This window comes from Scyliorhinus canicula, chromosome 2 (assembly GCF_902713615.1).
Source record: "Scyliorhinus canicula chromosome 2, sScyCan1.1, whole genome shotgun sequence".
Lineage (NCBI taxonomy): Eukaryota > Metazoa > Chordata > Chondrichthyes > Carcharhiniformes > Scyliorhinidae > Scyliorhinus > Scyliorhinus canicula.
The window spans coordinates 285,808,065-285,831,984 of NC_052147.1; the positions used below are offsets into that span (position 1 = coordinate 285,808,065).

Here is a 23,920-nt window from a genome sequence, read left to right on the forward strand (position 1 = left end):
GCAAAAGGGATTATTATTTAAATGATAAAATATTAAAACACGCTGCTGTGCAGAGAGACCTGGGTGTGCTGGTGCATGAGTTGCAAAACATTGGTTTACAGGTGCAGCAGGTGATTAAGAAGGCAAATGGAATTTTGTCCTTCATTGCTAGAGGGATGGAGTTTAAGACTAGGGAGGTTATGTTGCAATTGTATAAGGTGTTAGTGAGGCCACACCTGGAGTATTGTGTTCAGTTTGGGTCTCCTTACCTGAGAAAGGACGTACTGGCACTGGAGGGAGTGCAGAGGAGATTCACTAGGTTAATCCCAGATCTGAAGGGGTTGGATTATGAGGAGAGGCTGAGTAGACTGGGACTGTACTCGTTGGAATTTAGAAGGATGAGGGGGGATCTTATAGAAACATATACAATTATGAAGGGAATAGATAGGATAGATGCGGGCAGGTTGTTTCCACTGGTGGGTGACAGCAGAACTAGGGGACATAGCCTCAAAATAAGGGGAAGTAGATTTTGGGCTGAGTTTAGGAGGAACTTCTTTACCCAAAGGGTTGTGAATCTATGGAATTCCTTGCCCAGTGAAGCAGTTGAGGCTCCTTCATTACATGTTTTTAAGGTAAAGATAGATAGTTTTTTGCAGAATAAAGGGATTAAGGGTTGTGGTGTTCGGGCCGGAAAGTGGAGCTGAGTCCACAAAAGATCAGCCATGATCTCATTGAACGGCGGAGCAGGCACGAGGGGCCAGATGGCCGACTCCTGCTCCTAGTTCTTATGTTCTTATGATTAAGAGGCGACCTTATTGAGGTGTCCAAAATTCTGAACAATTTTGACAGGGTAAAGAAGGATATTCTGTTTCCACCAGTTGGTAAGTCAATGATGACGTGTCACAATTTCAAGATGGTCAGCGAGGGAGCTCGGAGTGTGGTAGTGTGGTGACCAGAATTGAACACTATACTCCAAGTGTGGCCAAATTAAGGTTCTAGACAGCTGCAACATGACTTGCCAATTTTTATACTCAACGCCCCGGCCAATGAAGGCAAGCATGCCGTATGTCTTCTTGACTACCTTCTCCACCTGTGTTGCCCCTTTCAGTGACCTGTGAAAGATGTGCTGTTAGGTGAATTGGACATTCTGAATTCTCCCTCAGTGAACCGAACAGGCGCCGGAAGGTGGCGACCAGGGACTTTCACAGTAACTTCATTGCAGTTTTAGTGTAAGCCTACTTGTGACAATAAAGATTATTATTATTATTATTGGAGATTTATTTCTGCTGTTTCTTCAGGCATTGCTTCTGTGATACTTCTTCTTGTCTGCCAACCCGCATTTCTCTCACCTCTGTTGGGCAAGGGGAGATTTGAAATTGTCTACGTGGATTTCTTTGCAGTAGACCAGGGTAAGGGTCCAGGCCCACAGGGCAGGACCCCGGGGGAAGGGTCCAGTCCCACAGTGCAGGAGACTAGGGAAAGGGCCCAATCCCACAGGGCAGGAACCCAGGGGAAGGGCCCAATCCCACAGGGCAGGAACCCAGGGGAAGGGCCCAATCCCACAGGGCAGGAACCCAGGGGAAGGACCCAATCCCATAGGGCAGGACCATGGGGGGAAGGGCCCAATCCCACAGGGCAGGACCCCGGGGGAAGGGCCCAATCCCACAGGGCAGGAACCCAGGGGAAGGGCCCAATCCCACAGGGCAGGACCCCAGGGGAAGGACCCAATCCCACAGGGCAGGAACCCAGGGGAAGGACCCAATCCCACAGGGCAGGAACCCAGGGGAAGGACCCAATTCCACAGGGCAGGACCCCGGGGGAAGGACCCAGTCTCACAGGGCAGGACCCCAGAGGAAGGGCCCAATCCCACAGGGTGGGACCCCAGGGGAAGGACCCAGTCCCACAGGGCAGGACCCTGGGGGAAGGACCCAGTCCCACAGGGCAGGACCGCAGGGGAAGGACCCAGTCCCACAGGGCAGGGCCCCAGGGGGAGGCCCCAGTCCCACAGGGCAGGACCCTGGGGGAAGGACCCAGTCCCACAGGGCAGGACCCCAGGGGAAGGACCCAGTCCCACAGGGCAGGGCCCCAGGGGAAGGTCTCATTCCCACAGTTCTGTGGTCTGATAGAGGAATGAGTTTGTTCAGAATATGTTGGGTCGAGTTTTGGTTTCACTGTACTGTGAATGTGGAGAGGTGAAAGAGCGAGTTGAATGGGGGAGTTTGGGGCTCAGCGGGAACAAGGCGTGGGGGGGGGGGGGAGAAATGAGCAGGGTGGTGCCAATAAAACAAGTGAGAAAGAAAGGTTAATGTACTGAGGCCTCTTCAGGTGCATTGGAAGATTTGAGTTGGTGATGGGTCAATGGTTTGATGCAGGCTCTGTGTGGCATCAGCTGATCTCAGTGGGGTACAGGAGGGGGGGTGAAGCTTCGAACCCTCAGGTATGATGCCCACTGCCCGCTGCTCTCCAGAAGATAGAGTGGTGAGTTGGTTGGAACTCACTCCCACAACCAGGTGAATAGTGGGGATTCAAGGAGATCGATCACAAGAGGGGAAAAAAAAATTTTTGTGGATAGTGTGGGAGGAGCCTCAGGTGCAGCAAAAACGCTAGCACAGGCCAGATGGGCTGAATGGTCTATTTTGGTCTGAAAAATTCTAAAGATCCCACAGGGATGTAGTTTGTGGTTTATAGCAATGATTTTGACATGAGTGTTTGAGGGTGGATCAGTACGTTCGTAGATGATACGAAAATTTGTGGGGTGGTGAATAGTGAGGAGGATAGCCTTCCATTACAGGAGGATATAGACGGGCTGGTCAGATGGGCTGATCAGTGGCCAATGGAATTCAATCGGGATAAGTGTGAGGTGATTCACTTGGGCCGGGCAAACAAGGCAAAGGGAATACAGGATAAACGGCAGGGCCCTGGGAAGCCCCGAGGATTAGAGGGACCTTGGTGGGCAGGTACACCCGTCCCTTAAGGTAGCAGAGCAGGTGGATACAGTGGTGAAGAAGGCCTGTGGTAGACTTGCCTTTATTAGCCGAGGAATAGAGTTTAAGAGCAGGGAGGTTATGCTGGAACTGTATAGAATGTTGGTTAGACCACAGTTAGAGTATTGTGGGCAGTTCTGGAATCCACATTATAGGAGGGATGTGATAGCGCTGGAAAGGGAGCAGAGGGGATTTACCAGGATGTTGCCTGGGCTGGAGAGTGTTAGTTATGAAGAGAGATTGGAAAGACTGGGGCTGTTTTCCTTGGAGCAGAGGAGTCTGAGGGGGGACAGGATTGAGATGGATAACATTCTGAGGGGCATAGATAGAGTAGACAGGAAGAAACCTTACCCTTGGGGGAGAGGTCAATAACCAGGGGGCAGAGATTTACGGTGAGGGGCAGGAGGTTTCGAGGGGATGTGAGGGAAAACCTTTCACCCAGAGGGTGGTGGGAGTCTGGAACTTGCTGCTTGAAAGGGGGGTGGGGGCAGAGACCCTCATAATATTCAAGAAGTATTGAGATGTGGACTTGCGATGCCAGGGCAGGCACGGCTCTGGGTCAAGTGCTGGAAAATGGGATTAGGATAATTAGGTGGTTGTTTTTGACTAGCTCAGATGCGATGGGCTGAAGGGCCTTTCCTGTTCTGTAGATCTCTGTGACTCGATAGTAGTTCAGATACCCAACCTGCTCTCATTATCAAGGCTTACATTTAACTTAGAGCCATTTCAGAGAAACACGACAGTGACTTCTTTCAGTTGGGAATCACAAGCTTCCAGAGAGATGAATCTGATTGAATATTTTGAAGAGGTGACTGTGGTGGTGAACAGTGAAAAACCTATGGATGGACAGAACTTCCCCGGTTTCCGGTCTCGGCAACACTGGGAATCGAGGCGATAAAAATCCACTGGCGGGAAAAGAAGGTCCGCTCAGCACTTTAACAGCGGGGTCAGGGTGGGGTCAGTGAAGGGTCATGGTAGGTTCACTGCGGGGTCAGGGAGGGGGCACGGCAGGTTCAGGGCGGGGTCACGGCAGGTTCATTGCGGGTTCAGGACGGGGTCATGGCAGGTTCAGGGCGGGGTCACGGCAGGTTCATTGCGGGGTCATAGTGGGTTCAGGACGGGGTCATGGCAGGTTCAGGACGGGGTCATGTCAGGTTCAGGACGGGGTCATGGCAGGTTCAGGGCGGGGTCATGGCAGGTTCAGGGCGGGGTCATGGCAGGTTCAGGGCGGGGTCATGGCAGGTTCAGGGCAGGGCCATGGCAGGTTCAAGGTGGGGTCATAGTGGGTTCAGGACGGGGTCATGGCAGGTTCAGGGCGGGGTCATGGCAGGTTCAGGACGGGGTCATGGCAGGTTCAGGGCGGGGTCATGGCAGGTTCAGGGTCGGATCATAGTGGGTTCAAGGCGGGGTTATGGCAGGTTCAGGGCGGGGTCATGGCAGGTTCAGGGTGGGGTCATGGCAGGTTCAAGGTGGGGTCATGGAAGGTTCAGGACAGGGTCATGGCAGGTTGATGGTGGGTCGCATTTCCCACTTGGGATCGTCGGGATCAGAATTTGCATGTCATGCGTGCTCATTAACGGTGTTACGGACTGGAAGCTTGCGCTACCCGGCCAGCGGGAAATCAGACCGTTCTGTTTCACAATCTGCAAATGTGGCGTGCACCCAAAGCGGGAGATTCCTTTCACGTTCCTGCCGCTAGACTCTGCCTTCACCATATTGCTCTACGCCTCGTGCAGCAGATAGAATGTGCACCCAGGCAGGAAGGGTGAAGGTCGGGAGGCAGGGTCCAGGGGGTGGGGAGTGGGTGTCTGGCAAAGGGTAACTCTGCAAGGGGGGTGGGTCCTGGACTATAGCGAGGTGACCTCCTGCCTCACCGCCAGGAGATGCGACGTGAACCTCGCGGCTACATGATTAACTGGCAGAACATTGCACGATTCGGCACGTTTGCACGCCACGTCCTGCGGGAAGAACCCCCTATCCTCCCGCCGCCCACTATGGGACTTAGTGCTGGAATGGGCCGACCATTCCACCCCTTGCCAAGTTACAGGTTGCATCGAGCCGCAGAGTGTGTTATGTTGCGCTGGGCAGCCTTCAGAAACAGACAATGTACTTAACTTGCACCGAAAAACAGTGCCAAACTCGCCCTCACAGCCTTCACTAAATCAAGAGAGTGAGCTCAAAAATATGCTGCAAACATTTACATAAGACATGGCTGCTCTCCCAGTACCTCCAGAAACTATTTTCTTGTGTTGTCTCGCCTTTTATGGTCGGGTTTTGACCATTACTTAGCTGGGTGAGTGGCTCAGAAGGAAAAAAGGTTATATTTGTTTGTTAATTAAAAAGTATTTTGGCTGTATCGTCAGAAAGCTCACAGGCCAAGTGCGTCTGAGCATGTCACAGTCTGCGTACACAGGCACATGCGATAAAGAGTCGGATTAACCCGCTATTAATCTCGCTACTTTCATTGCCCTTCAATGATGAGTTAATAAGTCTCAGCCAGTGCGGCAGTCTCAGTGATAGGGCATCACGGTAGCACAGTGGTTAGCACAGTTGCTTCACGGCACCAGGGTCCCGGGTTCGATTCCCCGCTGGGTCACTGTCTGTGCGGAGTCTGCACGTTCTCCCCGTGTGTGCGTGGGTTTCCTCCGGGTGCTCCGGTTTCCTCCCACAGTCCAAAGACGGGCAGGTTAGGTGGATTGACCATGATCAATTGGTCCTTAGTGTCCAAAAAAGGTTAGGTGGGGTTATTGGGTTACAGGGATAGGGTGGAGATGTGGGCTTGGGTAGGGTGCTCTTTCCAAGAGCTGATGCAGACTCGATGGGCCGAATGGCCTCCTCTGCCACTGTAAATTCTATGATTCTGTGAATGGTTTTGGATGTCCGAGCGAAGCACCATGCACTTGTTGCTTTGGTTCACACATCACAAAAGGAGGCTGAAAAATAAATAACTTGCATTTATATGGCGCCTTTTGTAACCTCAGGCCACCCCAAAGCTTTTCAGCCAATCAAGTTCTTTTGGAGCCCTTCCCAACAGCACTGTGGGTGTGCCTACGCCACATGGACTGCAGGGGCTCAAGAAGGCAGCTCGCCACCCCCTACTCCAGAAAGGGTCTTGTGAGCCTCTCACAAGAATGATCCCTGGAATGAAGAGCTTGTCGTATGAGGAATGGTTGAGGATTCTGGGTCTGTACTTGTTGGAGTTTAGAAGGATGAGAGGGGATCTTATTGAAACTTACAGGATACTGCGAGGCCTGGATAGAGTGGACGTGGAGAGGATGTTTCCACTTGTAGGAAAATCTAGAACCAGAGGGCACAATCTCAGACTAAAGGGACGATCCTTTGAAACAGAGATGAGGAGGAGTTTCTTCAGCCAGAGGGTGGTGAATCTGTGGAACTCTTTGCCGCAGAAGGCTGTGGAGGCCAAATCACTGAGTGTCTTTAAGACAGAGACAGATAGGTTCTTGATTACTAAGGTTGTACTGCATGGAGGGCCAGTGCTTCCTGGAGAGACAGGGGAACCAGCAGCATCAAGAATATCCTGAGTTTTCCTGTGATCCTGAAGCACCATCATTCTGTGATCAAGCAAGAATAGGACTGGGACATTAACTTCTCCTGGGTCTGAGAACAGAGAGGTTTGACACCATTGCCTTGTTAATGTTTCAATGAGTTGAGGTTTTGAAGAGCTGGATGTGGGACAATGACTCAGAGGTGAGTGAGCTAGCATTGAACTCCTGCTGACACGGAGACCTTGGATGAAGCAACTGCAGCTGAAACCTTTAGTCTCCCAGCACAGTTCTTATGAAACTGATCACATCATAGGGTCATTACGGCACAGAAGGAGGCCATTCAACCCATCAGGTTTGTGGTAGCTCTTTGTAGAGTAGTCCAGTGCCTATCCATGTTCCATTTGAAGTCATTCATCGTCTCTAACAGGACGGCCAGGATTCCTCCAAACGGCGGCTAAATGTTGACGCCGGCGTAATCACCGGGGTGTTTCACGCCGGCATCAACGGGTCTCTTGGCCCAGCGATTCCGCTGCCCACAGGGAGCCAGCATGGCTCTGGAGTGCTCCACGCGGCTCCGGCTGCCGATACGCGGCCGCCCGTCCACGCCTGCGTGCGGTGGCCGCTTCCGCGCCGGCCCCGCGCGCTATGGCGGACCCCCACGCAGTGGGCCGGTGTGGAAGAAGGTAGCTCCCCCCCCCCACAGAACACGCGCGCCCGCCGATTGGTGGCTCCCGATCGCGGACCTGGCGGTCGTGGTGCCCTCCCCCCACCCCCCCCGGAGACAGACCCCCCCCCCCCCCCGCCCCCCACCAGTATGGCCACCCCAGCCGCGACGCCGAGCTCCCGCCGTGTGGAACCATACGTGAACCACGCCGGCGGGATCTCGGCCGGTCGACTGCGGAGAATCGCCGCGATGGCCCCTTTCAACGGCCCCCGCCCCACGTCGGGCACCGCAACGTGCAACTGACGCCGTATCTCCGTTTGCCAGAGGTTCGCGTCCCGGCGTCAGACCCAATCGCGGTCTCCTGCCCCATTCTCCGCCCCCACCCCCACGTCGGGCACAATTTCGCCGCGGAAGCTCGGAGGATCACAGCCGACATCTCTAACTGGCTTGAAAGGACATTGGAGCGGGAGAGGGAGGATCCAGTCATTGTGGTCCACATTGGGACAAACAACAGAGGCAAGACGAGGAAATAGGACCCGTTTAGGGATTATCAGGAACTAGGAACAAAATTAACGAACATTGGCGGAATTCTCCAACCCCCCACAGGGTCGGAGAATCGCCCGGGGCCGGAGTAAATCCCGCTGCCGCCATGGCCGGAATTCTCTGCCACCTGGGAATCGGCGGGGGCGGGAATCACGCTGTGCCGGTTGGCGGGCCCCCCAGTGTCGATTCTCCGGCCCGCGATGGGCCGAAGTCCCGCTGCTGTCAGGCCTCTCCTGCCGACGTGGTTTAAACCGCCTCTGGCGCCGGCGGGAGCAGGCGGTGCGAGTGGGCCCCGGGGTCCTGAGGGGAGTGTGGGCCGATCTGACCCCTGGGGAGTGCCCCCACGGTGGCCTGGCCCGCGATCGTGGCCCACCGATCGGCGGGGGGGCCTGTGCCGTGGGGGCACTCTTTTTTTTCCGCCGCCGCCACCATGGCCTCCACCATGGAGGAGGCCGAAGAGACCCCGTCCACCGCGCATGCGCCGGGGTGACGTCAACGGCCGCTGACGCTCCGGTGCATGCGCGGACGAAGGCCTTTCGGCCAGCCCCGACGCTGGTTGGCGGGGCGCCAAAGGCCGTTGGCGCCGGTCGGCGGAGTGGGACTCCGGCGCGGGCCTAGCCCCTAAAGCTGTGGAGAATTCCGCACCTTTGGGGAGGCCCAACGCAGGAGTGGTTCTCGCCACTCCGGTACACCGGGACTCCCCACCCCGGGTAGGGGAGAATCCCGGCCCAGGTCTTCAAGGGTTATAATCTCCGGATTACTACCTGAGCCACGTGGAAATTGGCATAGGGACGAGAAAATTAGCGCAGTAAGCACGTGGCTAAAGGAATGGTGCAGGAAAGAGGGATTCCATTTCATGGAGCATTGGCATCAGTATTGGGACAGGAGGGAGCAGTACCTTTGGGACGGTCTCCACCTGAACCGATCTGGGACTAGTGTTCTAGCAGAAAGGATAAATAGGGGTGGTCACCAGGACTTTAAACTAGAAAATGAGGAGTTGGGGTGTAAAGCTACAAGGAATACAATAATAATAGTCTTTATTATTGTCACAAGTAGGCTTATATCAACACTGCAACAAAGCCACTAAGCTAATGGGAACCAAAGCAGCAGGTTTGTGTGTGAGGAGAACAAAGAACAAAGAAAATTACAGCCCAGGAACAGGCCCTTCGGCCCTCCCAGCCTGCGCCGATCCAGATCCTTTATCTAAACCTCTCGCCTATTTTCCAAGGATCTACTTCCCTCTGTTCCTGCCCATTCATATACACGTCTAGATGCCTCTTAAATGATTGTACCCGCCTCTACCACCTCCGCTGGCAAAGCGTTCCAGGTACCCACCACCCTCTGCGTAAAAAACTTTCCACGCACATCTCCCTTAAACTTTCCCCCTCTCACCTTGAAATCGTGACCCCTTGTAACTGACACCCCCACTCTTGGAAAAAGTTTGTTGCTATCCACCCTGTCCATACCTCTCATAATTTTGTAGACCTCAATCAGGTCCCCCCTCAACCTCCGTCTTTCCAACGAAAACAATCCTAATCTACTCAACCTTTCTTCATAGCTAGCACCCTCCATACCAGGCAACATCCTGGTGAACCTCCTCTGCACCCTCTCTAAGGCATCCACATCCTTCTGGTAATGTGGCGACCAGAACTGCCCACAGTATTCCAAATGTGGCCTAACCAAAGTCATATACAACTGTAACATGACCTGCTGACTCTTGTACTCAATACCCCGTCCAATGAAGGCAAGCATGCTGTATGCCTTCTTGACCACTCTATCGACCTGCGTTGCCACCTTCAGGGTACAATGGACCTGAACTCCCAGATCTCTCTGTACATCAATTTTCCCCAGGACTCTTCCATTGACCGTATAGTCCGCTCTTGAATTAGATCTTCCAAAATGCATCACCTCGCATTTGCCTGGATTGAACTCCATCTGCCATTTCTCTGCCCACCTCTCCAATCTATCTATATTTTGCTGTATTCTCTGACAGTCCTCCTCGCTATCTGCAACTCCACCAATCTTAGTATCATCTGCAAACTTGCTCATCAGACCACCTATACCTTCCTCCAGGTCATTTATGTATATCACAAACACAACCGAGCACGGATCCCTGTGGAACACCACTAGTCACCTTTCTCCATTTTGAGACACTCCCTTCCACCACTACTCTCTGTCTCCTGTTGCCCAGCCAGTTCTTTATCCATCTAGCTAGTACACCCTGAACCCCATACAACTTCACTTTTTCCATCAACCTGCCATGGGAAACTTTATCAAACGTCTTACTGAAGTCCATGTATGTGACATCTACAGCCCTTCCCTCATCAATTAACTTTGTCACTTCCTCAAAGAAGGTCGAAGTTAATAGGATGAAGAGGCAGGGGTCAGTCTCACCACTACGGAGGGGAAAGGAAATGTAAAATATCAAAATGTGAGGAGACTGTGGGGATGAAAGTTGGGAATGAGGCTGTGTGTTGTCAGAGATTAATAAAGGTCAGAATGTGTGACATATGTGGTGCACAAGAAAATCCTGCAAGGGAAAGATAAATAAGTCGGACATATTTAAAAACCTTGCACCAATGAACGGGATTTTCGGAATAATGTCAATGAGCCGACAGCACAGAGACAAATGGGTATGATTTGGTGGGGATCACGGAAACATGGGAGTTGAATGTCCAAGGATACTCAGTATTCCGAAAGGATAGACAGGATGGAACTGGAGGTGGAGTTGCTTTACTGGAGTTGTTTTATTGGCGCAAGCGGGGAGGGCTGAAGGGCCTGTTCCTGTGCTGTATTGTTCTTGAGATTATTCTTGAAATGATATTGGCATTAAGGGCCAAAATGCTGAATTGATCTGGGTGGAAATAACAAACAAGGGAAAAAAACTCCTTGGTCGGGGTAATTTACAGACCCCTGAGCAATACTTCCAAATTTGGGCATAGAATAAACCAAGAAACAATGAGGGCTTGTGAGACGGCACAACGGTAATCATGGGGGATTTTAAGATGCATATTGACTGCATTAACCACATTGGCAAGGGTAGCCCCAAGGGGGATTTCAGAGAGTGCATGAGGGATTGCTTCTCAGAGCAATATATTATGGAGCTAATCAGGGAGTTGGTTCTTTAATGAAGAAGGGTTCATAAATAGTCTTGTGGTTCAGGATCCTCTTGGAAAGAGTGATCACAACATGCAAGAATTTGAAATTCAGATTGAGCGAGAGAGGACACAGTGCCATACTAGAATTTTAGCGTTGGGCAGAGGTAATTATACAGGTCTGGGAAACGAGTTGGAAATAAAATGTGGAAAAGTGTCAGGTTACGCACTTTGGAAGGACGAATTTAGGCATAGTCGATTTTCTAAATGGGGAAATGCTTTGGAAAGCAGAAGCACAAAGGGACTTGGGAGTCCTTGTTCACGGTTCTCTTAAGGTTAACGTGCAGGTTCAGTCAGCAATTAGGAAGGCAAATGCAATGTTTGCATTCATGTCGAGAGGGCTAGAATACAAGACCAGGGGTGTACTTCTGAGGCTGTATAAGGCTCTGATCAGACCCCATTTGGAGTATTGTGAGCAGTTTTGGGCCCCGTATCTAAGGAAGGATGTGCTGGCCTTGGAAAGGGTCCAGAGGAGGTTCACAAGAAAGATCCCTGGAATGAAGAATTTGTCATAAGAGGAACGTTTGAGGACTCTGGGTCTGTACTTGTTGGAGTTTAGAAGGATGAGGGGGGATCTTATTGAAACTTACAGGATACTGCGAGGCCTGGATAGAGTGGATGTGGAGAGGATGTTTCCACTTGGAGGAAAAACTAGAAGCAGAGGACACAATCTCAGACTAAAGGGACGATCCTTTAAAACAGAGATGGGGAGGAATTTCTTCAGCCAGAGGGTGGTGAATCTGTGGAACTCTTTACCACAGAAGGCTGCGGAGGCCAAATCACTGAGTGTCTTTAAGACAGAGATAGATAGGTTCTTGATCAATAAGGGGATCAGGGGTTATGGGGAGAAGGCAGGAGAATGGGGATGAGAAAATATCAGCAATGATTGAATGGCAGAGCAGACTCGATGGGCCGAGTGGCCTAATTCTGCTCCTATGTCTTATGGTCTTATGGCCCAAGTAGACTGGGGACAGATAATTGAGGGGAGGACAGTTGAGGAATAATGGCCAATGTTTAGGGAGATATTAAATACTTCTTCAGCAGGGGCTGGTTTAGCACAGGGCTAAATCGCTGGCTTTGAAAGCTGACCAAGGCAGGCCAGCAGCACGGTTCAATTCCTGTACCAGCCTCCCCCGAACAGGCGCCGGAATGTGGCGACTAGGGGCTTTTCACAGTAACTTCATTTGAAGCCTACTCGTGATAATAAGCGATTTTCATTTTTTGAGTCACTTAAAGTATATTCCTGAGAGAAAGAGGAAATGTAAAAGGGAGAAAAACATTCCACGGCCAAACAAGGAAGTCAAGGAGGGCATACAGGCAAAAACTAGGACATACCATATTGCAAAAGCTCGTGGTAAGCTGGAGGTTTGGGAGAAGTTTAAGGTTCAGCAAAAGGCTAGTAAAAATAAAATCAAAAGCAAATGAACTACGAAAGGAAACTAGCAGAAAACATCAACACTGATACCAAAAGCTTCAATAAGTATATAAAGAGAATAGCTAAAGTAAATGTTGGCTCTTTAGAGGACGATATTAGTGAGGTAATAATCGGCAATACAAGAAATGGTGGAGGCACATACCAGTATTTTGCCTCTATCTTCATGGCACAAGACAGTAAACATTTCCAAAAACTACAGTTGACGCAGAGGAACTTGGTGCAATAGCCATTATTTGGGAATGGTATTGAATACATTAATGGGATTAAAGGCAGATAAGTCTGCAGGATCTGATGTCCTGCACCCGAGGGTATTAAAGGTGGTGGCAGCAGAGAGTGCGAATGCATTGGTTATGAAATTTCAGAATTCCCTGGATTCTGGAAAGGTTCCGGTGGATTGGAAACACTCTAATGTGACGCTCCTATTCAAAAAGAGAGAGAGGAAAAAGTGCGAAACTATAGACCGGTTAGCTTTATCTCCGTGGTGGGGAAGTTTCTGGAATCAATCATTACTGGGCGGGATTCTCCTGCAATTGGCGCGATGGTCCGGTGCCGGTGCCATGAAGGGCGCACACCAATCCGGCGTCGGCCCAACCGGGAGCTGCGGAATCCTCCGCACTTCTGGGGACTAAGCCGGCGCCAGAGGGGTTGGCGCAGAACCACCGGCATGGTTCCGCGCATGCGCAGACCGGCCGGCATGTTCCTGCGTATGCGCAGACCGGCCGGAATGTTCCTGCGTATGCGCAGACCGGCCGGCATGTTCCTGCGTATGCGCAGACCGGCCGGCATGTTCCTGCGTATGCGCAGACCGGCCGGCATGTTCCTGTGTATGCGCAGACTGGCCGGCATGTTCCTGCGTATGCGCAGGGGGGTTCTTCTCCACTTCGGCCATGGCAGAGCCATACAGAGGCCGGCACGGAAGGAAGGAATGCACCCACGGCACAATCCCGCCCGCAGATCGGTGGGCCCCAATCGCGGGCCAGGCCACCGTGGGGCCCGGCCCGGGGCCTGATCCCCCCGCGCCCCCTGAGGACTCCGCTAGGCGGCCTACCAGCCAGGTCCCGCCATGTGGGACCATGTCCATTTCACACCGGCGGGACTGGCCAGGAACTGACGGCCACTTGGCCCATCACGGCCCGGTGAATTACCGGGGGCCCGGCGTGGCATAAACCCCGCCCCTTCCCAAAAACTGCCGCCGGCGAATATGGCAGCCGACATTGAAGCGGCGGAATTCACGCCGCCCCCTGGGGATTCTCCAACCCGGCGGAAGATACTGTGAGGAAGATACTAAGCTAGACAGGGATGTGTGCGGTGAGGAAGATACTAAGCTAGGCAGGGATGTGGCTGTGAGGGTGATACTAAGCTAGGCAAGGAAGAAGTGTCCCCAAGGCACAGGCCCGCCTGCAGGTCGGTGCCCCCCCCCCCCCCCCCCCCCGAGGACCGCACCAGCCAACTTACCTGCCAGTTCCCGCCATGTGGAACCATGTCCAATCCACGCCGGTGGGACTGGTCAAAAACGGGCGGATGCTCGGCATGTCGGGGCCCGGAGAATTGCCGTGGGGGGGGGTTGGCCACTGCCAATGGCCCCCGACCAGTGTGGCGTGGTCCCCACCCGAAAATCGGCGCCGGAGAATACGGCAGCCGGCATCGGAGCGGCGGGGCAGGATTCACCCCCCCCCCCCCCCCCCCCCCCCCCCCCGGGGATTATCCGACCCGGCGGGGGTGTCGGAGAATCCCACCCAGAGAGTGGGCAAGAACATGGCAGATGGAATATAACATGGAAAAATGTGAAGTCATCCATTTTGGTGGAAGGAACAGATTATTTCCTAAATGGTAATAAATTAGAAAGTGTCGATGTACAAAGGGACCTGGGTCCTTGTCCATACGTCACTGAAGACTAACACGAAGGTGCAGCGGGCTGTTGGGAAGGCTAATGGAATGTTGGCCGACATCACAAGAGGATTTGAGTACAGGAGTAGTGACGTCTCGCTTCAATTGTATAGGAGCTTGGCTAGACCGCGCCTGGAGCTCTGTCAGCAGATTTGGTCCCCTTGCCTCAGAAAGGTTATTATTGGCGGAGAGCGAGTGGAACGAAGGTTCACCAGACTTCTTCCAGGGATGGCGGGAGTGACTTATGACGAGAGATTTGACAAACGGGGCCTGTGTGCTCGAGAGTTTCAGGAATGAGAAGCAATCTCATTGAAACCTACAAAATACTTAAGGAACCGAGAAGGTATTTTTCCCTTGGTCGGGAAGTCTAGAACCAGGGGGCACAATTTCAAAATAAGGAAGAAGTCACTTAGGAGATAGATGAAGAGAACTTTCTTTACACGGAGGGTTGTGAAACTTTGGAATTCTCTGCAGAGGGCTGTGGAAGCTGAGTTTTGTGTCTGTTTAAAGCAGAGATCGATAGATTTCTGATTAAGAATAATATAAAGGGTTAGGGTATAAAAGGCATTGATTGAAGTGTCCAATTAGCCATGGACGTATTGAATGATTGATCAGGCTCGATGGGCTGAATGGCCTCCTGTTCCTATGCTCTCACTTGTAGTATAAGTTGTTGTGATTGTTTGAAATTTGTCATTCCTTTGTTTCTCTTGATGGGGCAAGATGAAATGCTTCAGCAACATAGCTATCTTCTTCAGCAATATTCAAGATCACTCTTTACTTAAAGAAAAAAACTAGTCTTTCTGCAGCACCTATCACGTCCTGAGGTGGTCTCAAAGTGCTTTACAGCAAACAAAGCCGCTTTTGAGATACAGTCACGACTGCAATATGGAAGCTACAACAACACGCCGCAAACTGCAAATGAGAGGTGACCAGTTCATCTGTTGTGGTGATGTCAGTTCAGACATTTCGATAAGCCCGAGTTTCAACTCCCTGAGGATCTGGAACAAGGAACTCGGGAGAGATTAGGGGGCTCAGGAGAGGCTGAAAGGAGAATTGACCGGGGCGGGACTATTGATCAGGAGATTGGGAGTTTAAGATGTATGTTCATTATCCAGCTCACCTTACGTCTCCCTTTCCTTTTGCAGGTCACGACCTTGTGTGTGCCTCCGGTGAACTATGAACTGGTGAGTTGCCTCAAGGATTTATGTGTCAGTATTGGAATGATGGGAGATGATGAGCAACAATCGATTGTCATGAGATTCCTGGATGTTATCTCAGTGCTGTGTCCTTTGGGGGGGGGGGGTCCAAAATAGAGCACAGATGCTTCCAAATGTCCCAACAATTTTTCAAAACTGAATTTTCATGTTTTATTTTCCAATTTGACAAGCTATGAAAGCAGACGGAAACATCTGCTTTGTCTGCATCGCGTGTGTCTTGACGCAGAAAGCCTTCCAAAGTCTACATCTCCCAATGTGAATGAACTTGACCGTGCGTGGCTCATCTGATGAATGTGTCTCTTCATTGTGCCCCACTTTGGGTTAAATATGTTTGTGAAATACAGAGGTAATTGCTGAGGTTATTTTATGTTGCTCCTTGGGATGTGGGTGTCACTGGTTATTACCAACAGTTATGACCCTGACAAGGTGGGAGAGAACCACCTTCTTGAATTGCCGCTGAATTTGATGCACTGAGTCGCTGGAGAGGTGGAAGTGGCCAGCAATGCTGAGAGACTGCAATCAATGTCAGTTCATCCCGGGCAAGGAGCGCAGGTTTCCATCCTGAAAAGACATCAGGGAAACCGGTTGTGAAGACAATCGACAGCATCACGATCAGCTTCACAAAAACCAACTTCTTTTGAGATGTTTTATCCTAGAATTTACAGTACAGAGGGAGGCCATTCCGTCCTCCGAGTCTTCTCCGGCCCTTGGAAAGAGCACCCCACTTAAGGCGTCACCTCCACCCCATCCCCATAACCCAGTAACCCCACCTAAATTGAATTCAAATTTTCAAACGGCACAGTGAGATCCCGCCTTTCCTGGGGTTGTCACCTTCTGCACTCTTTAACATCTCTGCTCCCCCAACTACCCCTCCCCCCCGGGTCACTCTCCCCTGGGGGGGGGGGGGGGGGGGGGGGAGGGGCGAGTGGCAGAGGGGGAGGCATTTTCGTGGAGGCCTTTGATTGTACCTGGGACTGGGCAATAAACAATGTCTTCTTCCCAGCGGTGCACACACCCTGGAGAATTTTTCCAGTGACGAGTTGGTGGGAATGATTTGCCTGCTGCATTGCAGACATGAACTTGATGGGCCGAGCGATCTCCTTGTGTGCTGGAACAACTCTGAGTTTGTAAGTTTGTCATTAGATTACAGAGATTTATTCTAATTAAAACCAGATCTCCGCCCCCCCCCCCCCCCCCCCCCCCCGCCCCCCCGAGTTCCTCATTCGTCCAAAAGCCACCTTTAAGCGATGAAAAAGAAGCTGCTGTTTGGTTTGAGTTATCCTGTTAAACCAAAATCTACCTCCTGTTTCCTGCCTTACTCGCTCTGTGCTCTCCGTGGCCCCATTGCCCCATCTGTCAGTGTTTTCCCTTTCCAGAACTCACAGATTCCTGTTCTACGTTCCAACTCAGGCACAGTTTGTTACGCCGCTCAGACACTCGTTAGGGAAGGCGTCACATTCTATCATCTCCAGTCTCAGCCTGGACAACAAGCAAAGGCCACTCACCAAAATCCGGAACCCAGGGTGATGTCCCAACATCCCAGAGTTGGCAAGTGAGGAGTGAAATCTCTGATGAAGACTCTGGTGAGGATTTGGAATGTGCCAGCCACGCTGACACCCCCATGCACCACCCCCCCCCACCCAACCACTAAGATCAATGGGGGCTAAATTGGAAAGCATATTAGTCGTTAACAAGGCGGGCAACACGGCAGCTTTATTCTGCCATATTTTAGCATCGAACCCACTGTAAATCATGCTCTGATGAACTGGATGTATTGGTCGGCATTGGTCAATGCTGTGAGTGGCCCTCACCGTTTAAAGCTAACCTGCTCCTCCTGTGGGGCAGCTGCATTGTGGAGAGAGGGAATCTGTTCTCTAAACAGTGAGGAACGGGAGAGAGGGGAGGGGGAGAGGAGGAGGGGAGGATAGGGGGAGAGGGGGGAGTGGAGGGGAGGAGAGGGGGAGAGGGGAGAGGAGGGGGAGGGGGTAGGAGGGAGAGGAGGAGAGGGAGACAAGGAGAGGGTAGAGGGGGAGAGGAGGAGAGGGGGAGAAGGAGGTAATAGAGTTAGGGAGGGTTGAGGCTTTGATTTTATTTCAGGCTCTGGAGGGTTTTCAACTTCACTGGGCACATTGTATCCATTGAGAGGCGTGAGGAAAGCTGGTTTATTGCAAAGTAAACTATTTACATCGAATACTCCATGTCGCAGCCGGGACGACACATGCTCAGAACTCCTCTGGGCCGCCTTTTATGACGAAAACATTAACTCCGCTGATGGGTCCCACCGCTCAGTGAGGAAGCTCATATTCCACCACAGGCTCACAGGGAAGCTAATTGGTCCCCCCCCCCCCCCCCCCCCCCCCCCCCACCCCACCATAGGGTAGTGCGGGTTATAACATCTCTCACTCATCGGAGGAGGGTGGAGCGAAGCGATCTGTGCCTCATCGCCCGCGGCTGCTCCGTCAGAAACTCCGATGCCTGGTCTGTATCTCGGAGTCCGAATCCTCGATCTCCCACATCTCTGTAAGGGTCCCCCAGGGGGTAACGCCCTTTTTAATATTGGTGCCGTGGCTGTCTGACTTGAAACTGGTACCTCCGGAGGAGCTCCACGTTGAGTTGGTCTCCTGTGTCAGAGGTGGCCGACATGCTTCTTAATCAAAGAACAAAGAACAAAGAAAAGTACAGCACAGGAACAGGCCCTTCGGACCTCCAAGCCCGTGCCGACCATGCTGCCCGTCTAAACTAAAATCTTCCACACTTCGGAGTCCGTATCCCTCTATTCCCATCCTATTCATGTATTTGTCAAGATGCCCCTTAAACGTCACTATCGTCCCTGCTTCCACCACCTCCTCCGGCAGCGAGTTCCAGCAGCCACTACCCTCTGTGTAGAAAACTTCCCTCGTACATCTCCTCTAAACCTTGCCCCTCGCACCTTAAACCTATGCTCCCTAGTAATTGACCCCTCTACCCTGGGAAAAAGTCTCTGACTATCCACCCTGTCTATGCCCCTTATAATTTTGTAGACCTCTATCAGGTCGCCCCTCAACCTCTGTCATTCCAGTGAGAACAAACCGAGTTTATTCAACCACTCCTCATAGCTAATGCCCTCCATACCAGGCAACATCCTGGTAAATCTCTTCTGCACCCTCTCTAAAGCCGCCACATCCTTCTGGGAGTGTGGCGACCAGAATTGAACACTATACTCCAAGTGTGGCCTAACTAAGGTTCTATACAGCTGCAACATGACTTGCCAATTCTTATACTCAATGCCCCGGCCAATGAAGGCCAGCATGCCATATGCCTTCTTGACTACCTTCTCCACCTGTGTTGCCCCTTTCAGTGACCTGTGGACCTGTACACCGGAGCCTCACTCGGTTCTGCGCTCCAACCTGGTATGAAACTGGGCCTGTCTGTCCCTCTACCGTTCCTGGGAACCCACATATCACCATCTCCGAAGTTTCTAATGTAAACTGCGACACCTGGTCCGGACTGTCTGTTCTGCATCCGGCTCTCTGGGCATTGCCCCTGCTGCTCCTGACTGCGGTCTAATACCTGGGAACACGAGGCTGAGGCGGGTGCAGAGTCTTTGGCCCTTTAACTGCTCAGCCGGCGCTACAGTGGTCGCGGCATGTGGGGTGGTACGGTAACAGAATAAGAAGCTGGCCGGTAGTCAGGCGTGCGTGGTGGGCAGGAGCTTCTGCTGCTCCTGGCAAATGTCTCACTGCAGCCAGCCGCCCCATCTCCGCACCCAGGCCCACCCAGGCCCACTGCAGCCAGCCGCCCCATCTCCGCACCCAGGCCCAGCCAGGCCCACTGCAGCCAGCCGCCCCATCTCCGCACCCAGGCCCACCCAGGCCCACCCAGGCCCACTGCAGCCAGCCGCCCCATCTCCGCACCCAGGCCCACCCAGGCCCACTGCAGCCAGCCGCCCCCTCTCCGCACCCAGGCCCACCCAGGCCCACTGCAGCCAGCCGCCCCATCTCCGCACCCAGGCCCACTCCAGCCAGCCGGCCATCTCCGCACCCAGGCCCAGCCAGGCCCACTGCAGCCAGCCGCCCCATCTCCGCACCCAGGCCCACCCAGGCCCACCCAGGCCCACTGCAGCCAGCCGCCCCATCTCCGCACCCAGGCCCACCCAGGCCCACTGCAGCCAGCCGCCCCATCTCCGCACCCAGGCCCACCCAGGCCCACTGCAGCCAGCCGCCCCATCTCCGCACCCAGGCCCACTGCAGCCAGCCGCCCCATCTCCGCACCCAGGCCCACCCAGGCCCACTGCAGCCAGCCGCCCCATCTCCGCACCCAGGCCCACCCAGGCCCACTGCAGCCAGCCGCCCCATCTCCGCACCCAGGCCCACTGCAGCCAGCCGCCCCATCTCCGCACCCAGGCCCACCCAGGCCCACTGCAGCCAGCCGCCCCATCTCCGCACCCAGGCCCAGCCAGGCCCACTGCAGCCAGCCGCCCCATCTCCGCACCCAGGCCCACCCAGGCCCACTGCAGCCAGCCGCCCCATCTCCGCACCCAGGCCCACCCACCAGATGTAACTTCGGGCGAGCATTTTCATTTTTGACACGCCCGAATGCCCATTTGGTAGATCTCTCAGTATAAAGTCCGGATCCTCGTGCGGGCCCACAACGCGACTGCTCCAGAACACGATGCCGTCTTCAAAGCTCAACTCAGATATTATTGTCGAAAAAGCCGTTAACTCGCTGGGCAGTTCCCGGTGTTGACAAGCGTACAGTGCAGTACGGCAGGGTCTGTTTGTGTCCACTCACATATTTAGGCCATCGTGTCTGGCAACGTATCCATGAAGTTCAGCGTGGCTACAACGTTGTCAGCTCTGGGGGGTGTCGGGGTTCGTGTCGGCAGCGGAGGCTTCCTCACTGCATCTGTGTTTGCGATCTGTGTGCTGATCGGTGCTCGAACCTGTATTCATACATCACTAACAAAAAGGGTCCATCTCTGGGTACGTGCAGACACGATGGCGGGATAGCCTTATTCTCCTTGAAACGTTCCAACAATGGCTTGTGTTCCGTAAGTATTGGAAAGCGACGCCCAGACACAAACCTATTGTCTGTGAAAAATACGGCCTTCCTTCTCGATTTGGGCAGAGTTCCTCTTTGCCGTGGCCAGTGCCCTGAAGGTGAAGGCAATCGGCCGCTCCCGACCATCATGGGTATCAACACGGTGCCAATGTCACACAGTGAGGCATCCACGTGATCACCGGTGGTTCGGCGGGATGGCAGTGCGTCAACCGGCCGGGTGAAGTCAGTTTTGTCATTACTTGAGTAAACGCCTCTTCCAGTAGCGCACCAACGGCCATGGTTGATGTTTCTTTCGCAGGACATCTGGGGGAGAGAGAGCAAGGTAGCGAGTCCAGGGATGAATTTTCCATCGTATTTCCGAGCTGCGAGGAGCCCTCCTGGGCCCTGCTGACCCCTTTCTAAACGGAGATTCACTCTGGACTTTCTCCAGGAAAACCCAGAGTGATTTGAGACCATTTTCCCGTGGGCGTGGTGTCATGTGAGAGTACCTTTAAGAAATGGGTGTTTATAAATGGGTATGTATATAAACATCTGTAGTGAGAGTACCTTTAAGAAATGACCGCTTCCTAAAACAAAAAGTAGGAATCAATATCTTTTGACTAAAATGGATGTGTCTGCTAGGTTTCCAGAGGCCATTCCAGTACGCAATACTACAGTTAAAAAGATTGTGGAGTTACTTAAATTCTTAAATTATTTACTAGATATGGACTACCCACAGAAATACAATCGGATCAAGGATCAAATTTTACCTGAAGGTTATTCAAAGAAGTTATGATAGCTGAGGAATAAAACAATTTAAATCAACTGCATTCCATCCAGAATCGCAGGGAGCGTTAGAAAGGTGGCATCAGACATTAAAGACAATGTTGAGGGCTTATTGTCAAGATTATCCAGAGGATTGGGATAAAGGAATTCCATTCGTACTGTTTGCAATTAGGGATGCACCAAATGAGTCAACCAAATTTAGTCCTTTTGAACTAATTTTTGGTCATGAGGTAAGAGGACCACTTAAATAGATTAAGGAAAAATTGGTGAGTGAGAAATCGGAAATTATATGATTGGATTACATGTCAAACTTTAGGGAACGATTAAATAGAGCAGGTGAATTGGCGAGACAACTTTTCAAAGTTGCACAAAATGTGATGAAATGGGTAGCGGACAAGAAATCGAAAGTTCGTAGTTTTGCCAGGGGGGATAAAGTTTTAGTGTTGTTACCAGTGGTAGGGGAACCATTAAAAGCTAGACCTTATCAGATTGAAAGGAAATTAAGCGAGATGAATTATGTGATTATAAACACCAGATAGAAGGATGAATCACCGAGTGTGTCATGTGAATATGCTTAAAAGGTACTTTGAAAGGGAAGGAGAGAAAAAGGAGGTTTTAATGATTCTAACTCAAAGTGACAAACCAAATCCAGATGACTGTGAATTTGACATACCTCAAATTAAATTGGAAAATGAGGATGTTCTTAAAAATTGGTATAAATTGTTGAGTTACCATCCAGAGGAAAAACAAACTGACTGAAAGAGTTATTGATATCACATGGGGAAGTTTGTAGAGATAAATTGGGAAGTACTAAAATGGCTATATATGTAGATGTGGGAAATGCTGTTCCAGTCAAACAACATCCATACAGACTTAACTCTTTAAAATTGGCACAGGTTAACAAAGAGATTGAGAGTATGCTTAAAAATGGCATAATTGAAGTGGGTTTCAGCCAATGGAGCTCACCCATAGTGATGGTAACTAAACCAGACGGTACCCAACGGTTGTGTGTGGACTATAGAAAGGTTAATGAAGTTACAAGAATGGACTCTTATCCTATCCCACGTTTGGAGGATTGCATTGAGAAAGTGGGACAAGCAGCTTTTATTTCCAAACTGGATTTACTGAAAGGTTACTGGCAGGTACCTTTATCTGAAAGGGCGAAGGGGATTTCAGCTTTTGTGACTCCAGATGGTATATACCAATTCAAGGTTATGCTATTTGGCATAAAAAACGCCCCAACCACATTTCAACAGTTAACTAACAAAAGTTGTTTCAGGATTATCCTGAAATGGAGTTATTGAGTTATTCGATCACCTTCAGGGGGCGGGTTTGGTGATAAACCGAGCCAAAAGTGAGTTTGGAAAAGCCCAAGTCACTTTCCTTGGCCATACAATCGGGCAGGGTTGAATGGTCCCACGGGATGTGAAAACAAAAGTTATTGGGGAGTTTCCGATACCCTCGACACAACGGGAAATAATGCGGTTTCTTGGTATGAGTGGATTTTACCGGAAATTTGCACCGAATTTTCGCAGTGTGGTCGCTCCACTGGCCGACTTGCTCAAGAAGCGTCACAAATTCCAATGGACAGCTGAGTGTCAACATGCATTTGACGGCCTGAAGGCTGTGTTAACCACTGCTCCTGCGTTAGTCATCCCAAATTATACCAAACCATTCAAAGTGGTTGTTGATGCGAGTGATGTGGGCGTAGGTGCGGTGCTTCTACAAGACGACGATGAAGGGCTAGAGCGGCCTGTTGGTTATTTTTCAAAGAAATTGAATTCTCACCAGAAAAAGTATTCCATGATTGAAAAGGAGACTTTGAGTTTGGTGCTGGCTTTGCAACATTTTCACATTTATGTGACCAATCCGTCTGACACCATTACAAATACTGATCATAAACCATTGATCATTATGGAGCGATTCCGGAATAACAATGCAAGGCTGTTTCGCTGGAGTTTATTGTTGTAGACATTTCATTTAAAAATAGTACCTGTGGCGAGACGAGAAAACGTGATAGCCGATGCTTTGTCACGAATGTGATGAACGGAAGTAGTTTCCGTTGGAGGAAGAGCGGAAAAATAATTGACTATATTATTACACCTGTTTGGGTGTGTTGTGTTGAGTTTTTATAACAAAAAGGTATATTTACTGTGTGCATTTCTTAAAGGATAGTCAAAAGGTGAAAAATGAAACCATCTTGAAGTTGATGGGTTTTTTTTTCTTGGGGGGAGGTGTCATGTGAGAGTACCTTTAAGAAATGGGTGTTTATAAATGGGTGTGCATATAAATATCTGTAGTGAGAGTACCTTTAAGAAATGGGTGTTTATAAATGGGTGTGCATATAAATATCTGTAGTGAGAGTACCTTTAAGAAATGGGTGTTTATAAATGGGTGTGCATATAAATATCTGTAGTGAGAGTACCTTTAAGAAATGGGTGTTTATTACTGCAGTAATGTCAGAGAGTGGGTGGAGCTGGGCTGTCTGTCAGCTTTTTACTTTCGTTTTCAGAGCTGGATAGCTGCAGTCACAGCCAGAAGGTGCATTAGAGTCTCTCTCTGTCATCTAAAAACTGTAAATCGATCCTGATGATTTAAAACTAATAACAGTAGTGACTTTAACCTGATGTGCTTCTGGTAAAAGGTGTTTTAAGTCTAATGGATGTTAAAAGGAAAGCTTAAATGATTACTTAGTGTTGTCTTCTTTGGGGGTTGTATTTGAATTAATGGTTGCTAAGTTGTTCA

At 51.2% G+C, this 23,920-nt stretch overlaps 1 long non-coding RNA gene across 1 annotated transcript in view; it reads left to right on the top strand.

The window, feature by feature from the left end:
- The window catches only part of LOC119962228, a 110,289-nt gene that overhangs the window by 45,590 nt on the left and 40,779 nt on the right, over window positions 1–23,920 (top strand). The window contains exon 2 of the long non-coding RNA XR_005459831.1: window positions 15,299–15,337. This is a non-coding gene — a long non-coding RNA (uncharacterized LOC119962228). The remainder of the gene's footprint in view (window positions 1–15,298; window positions 15,338–23,920) is intronic.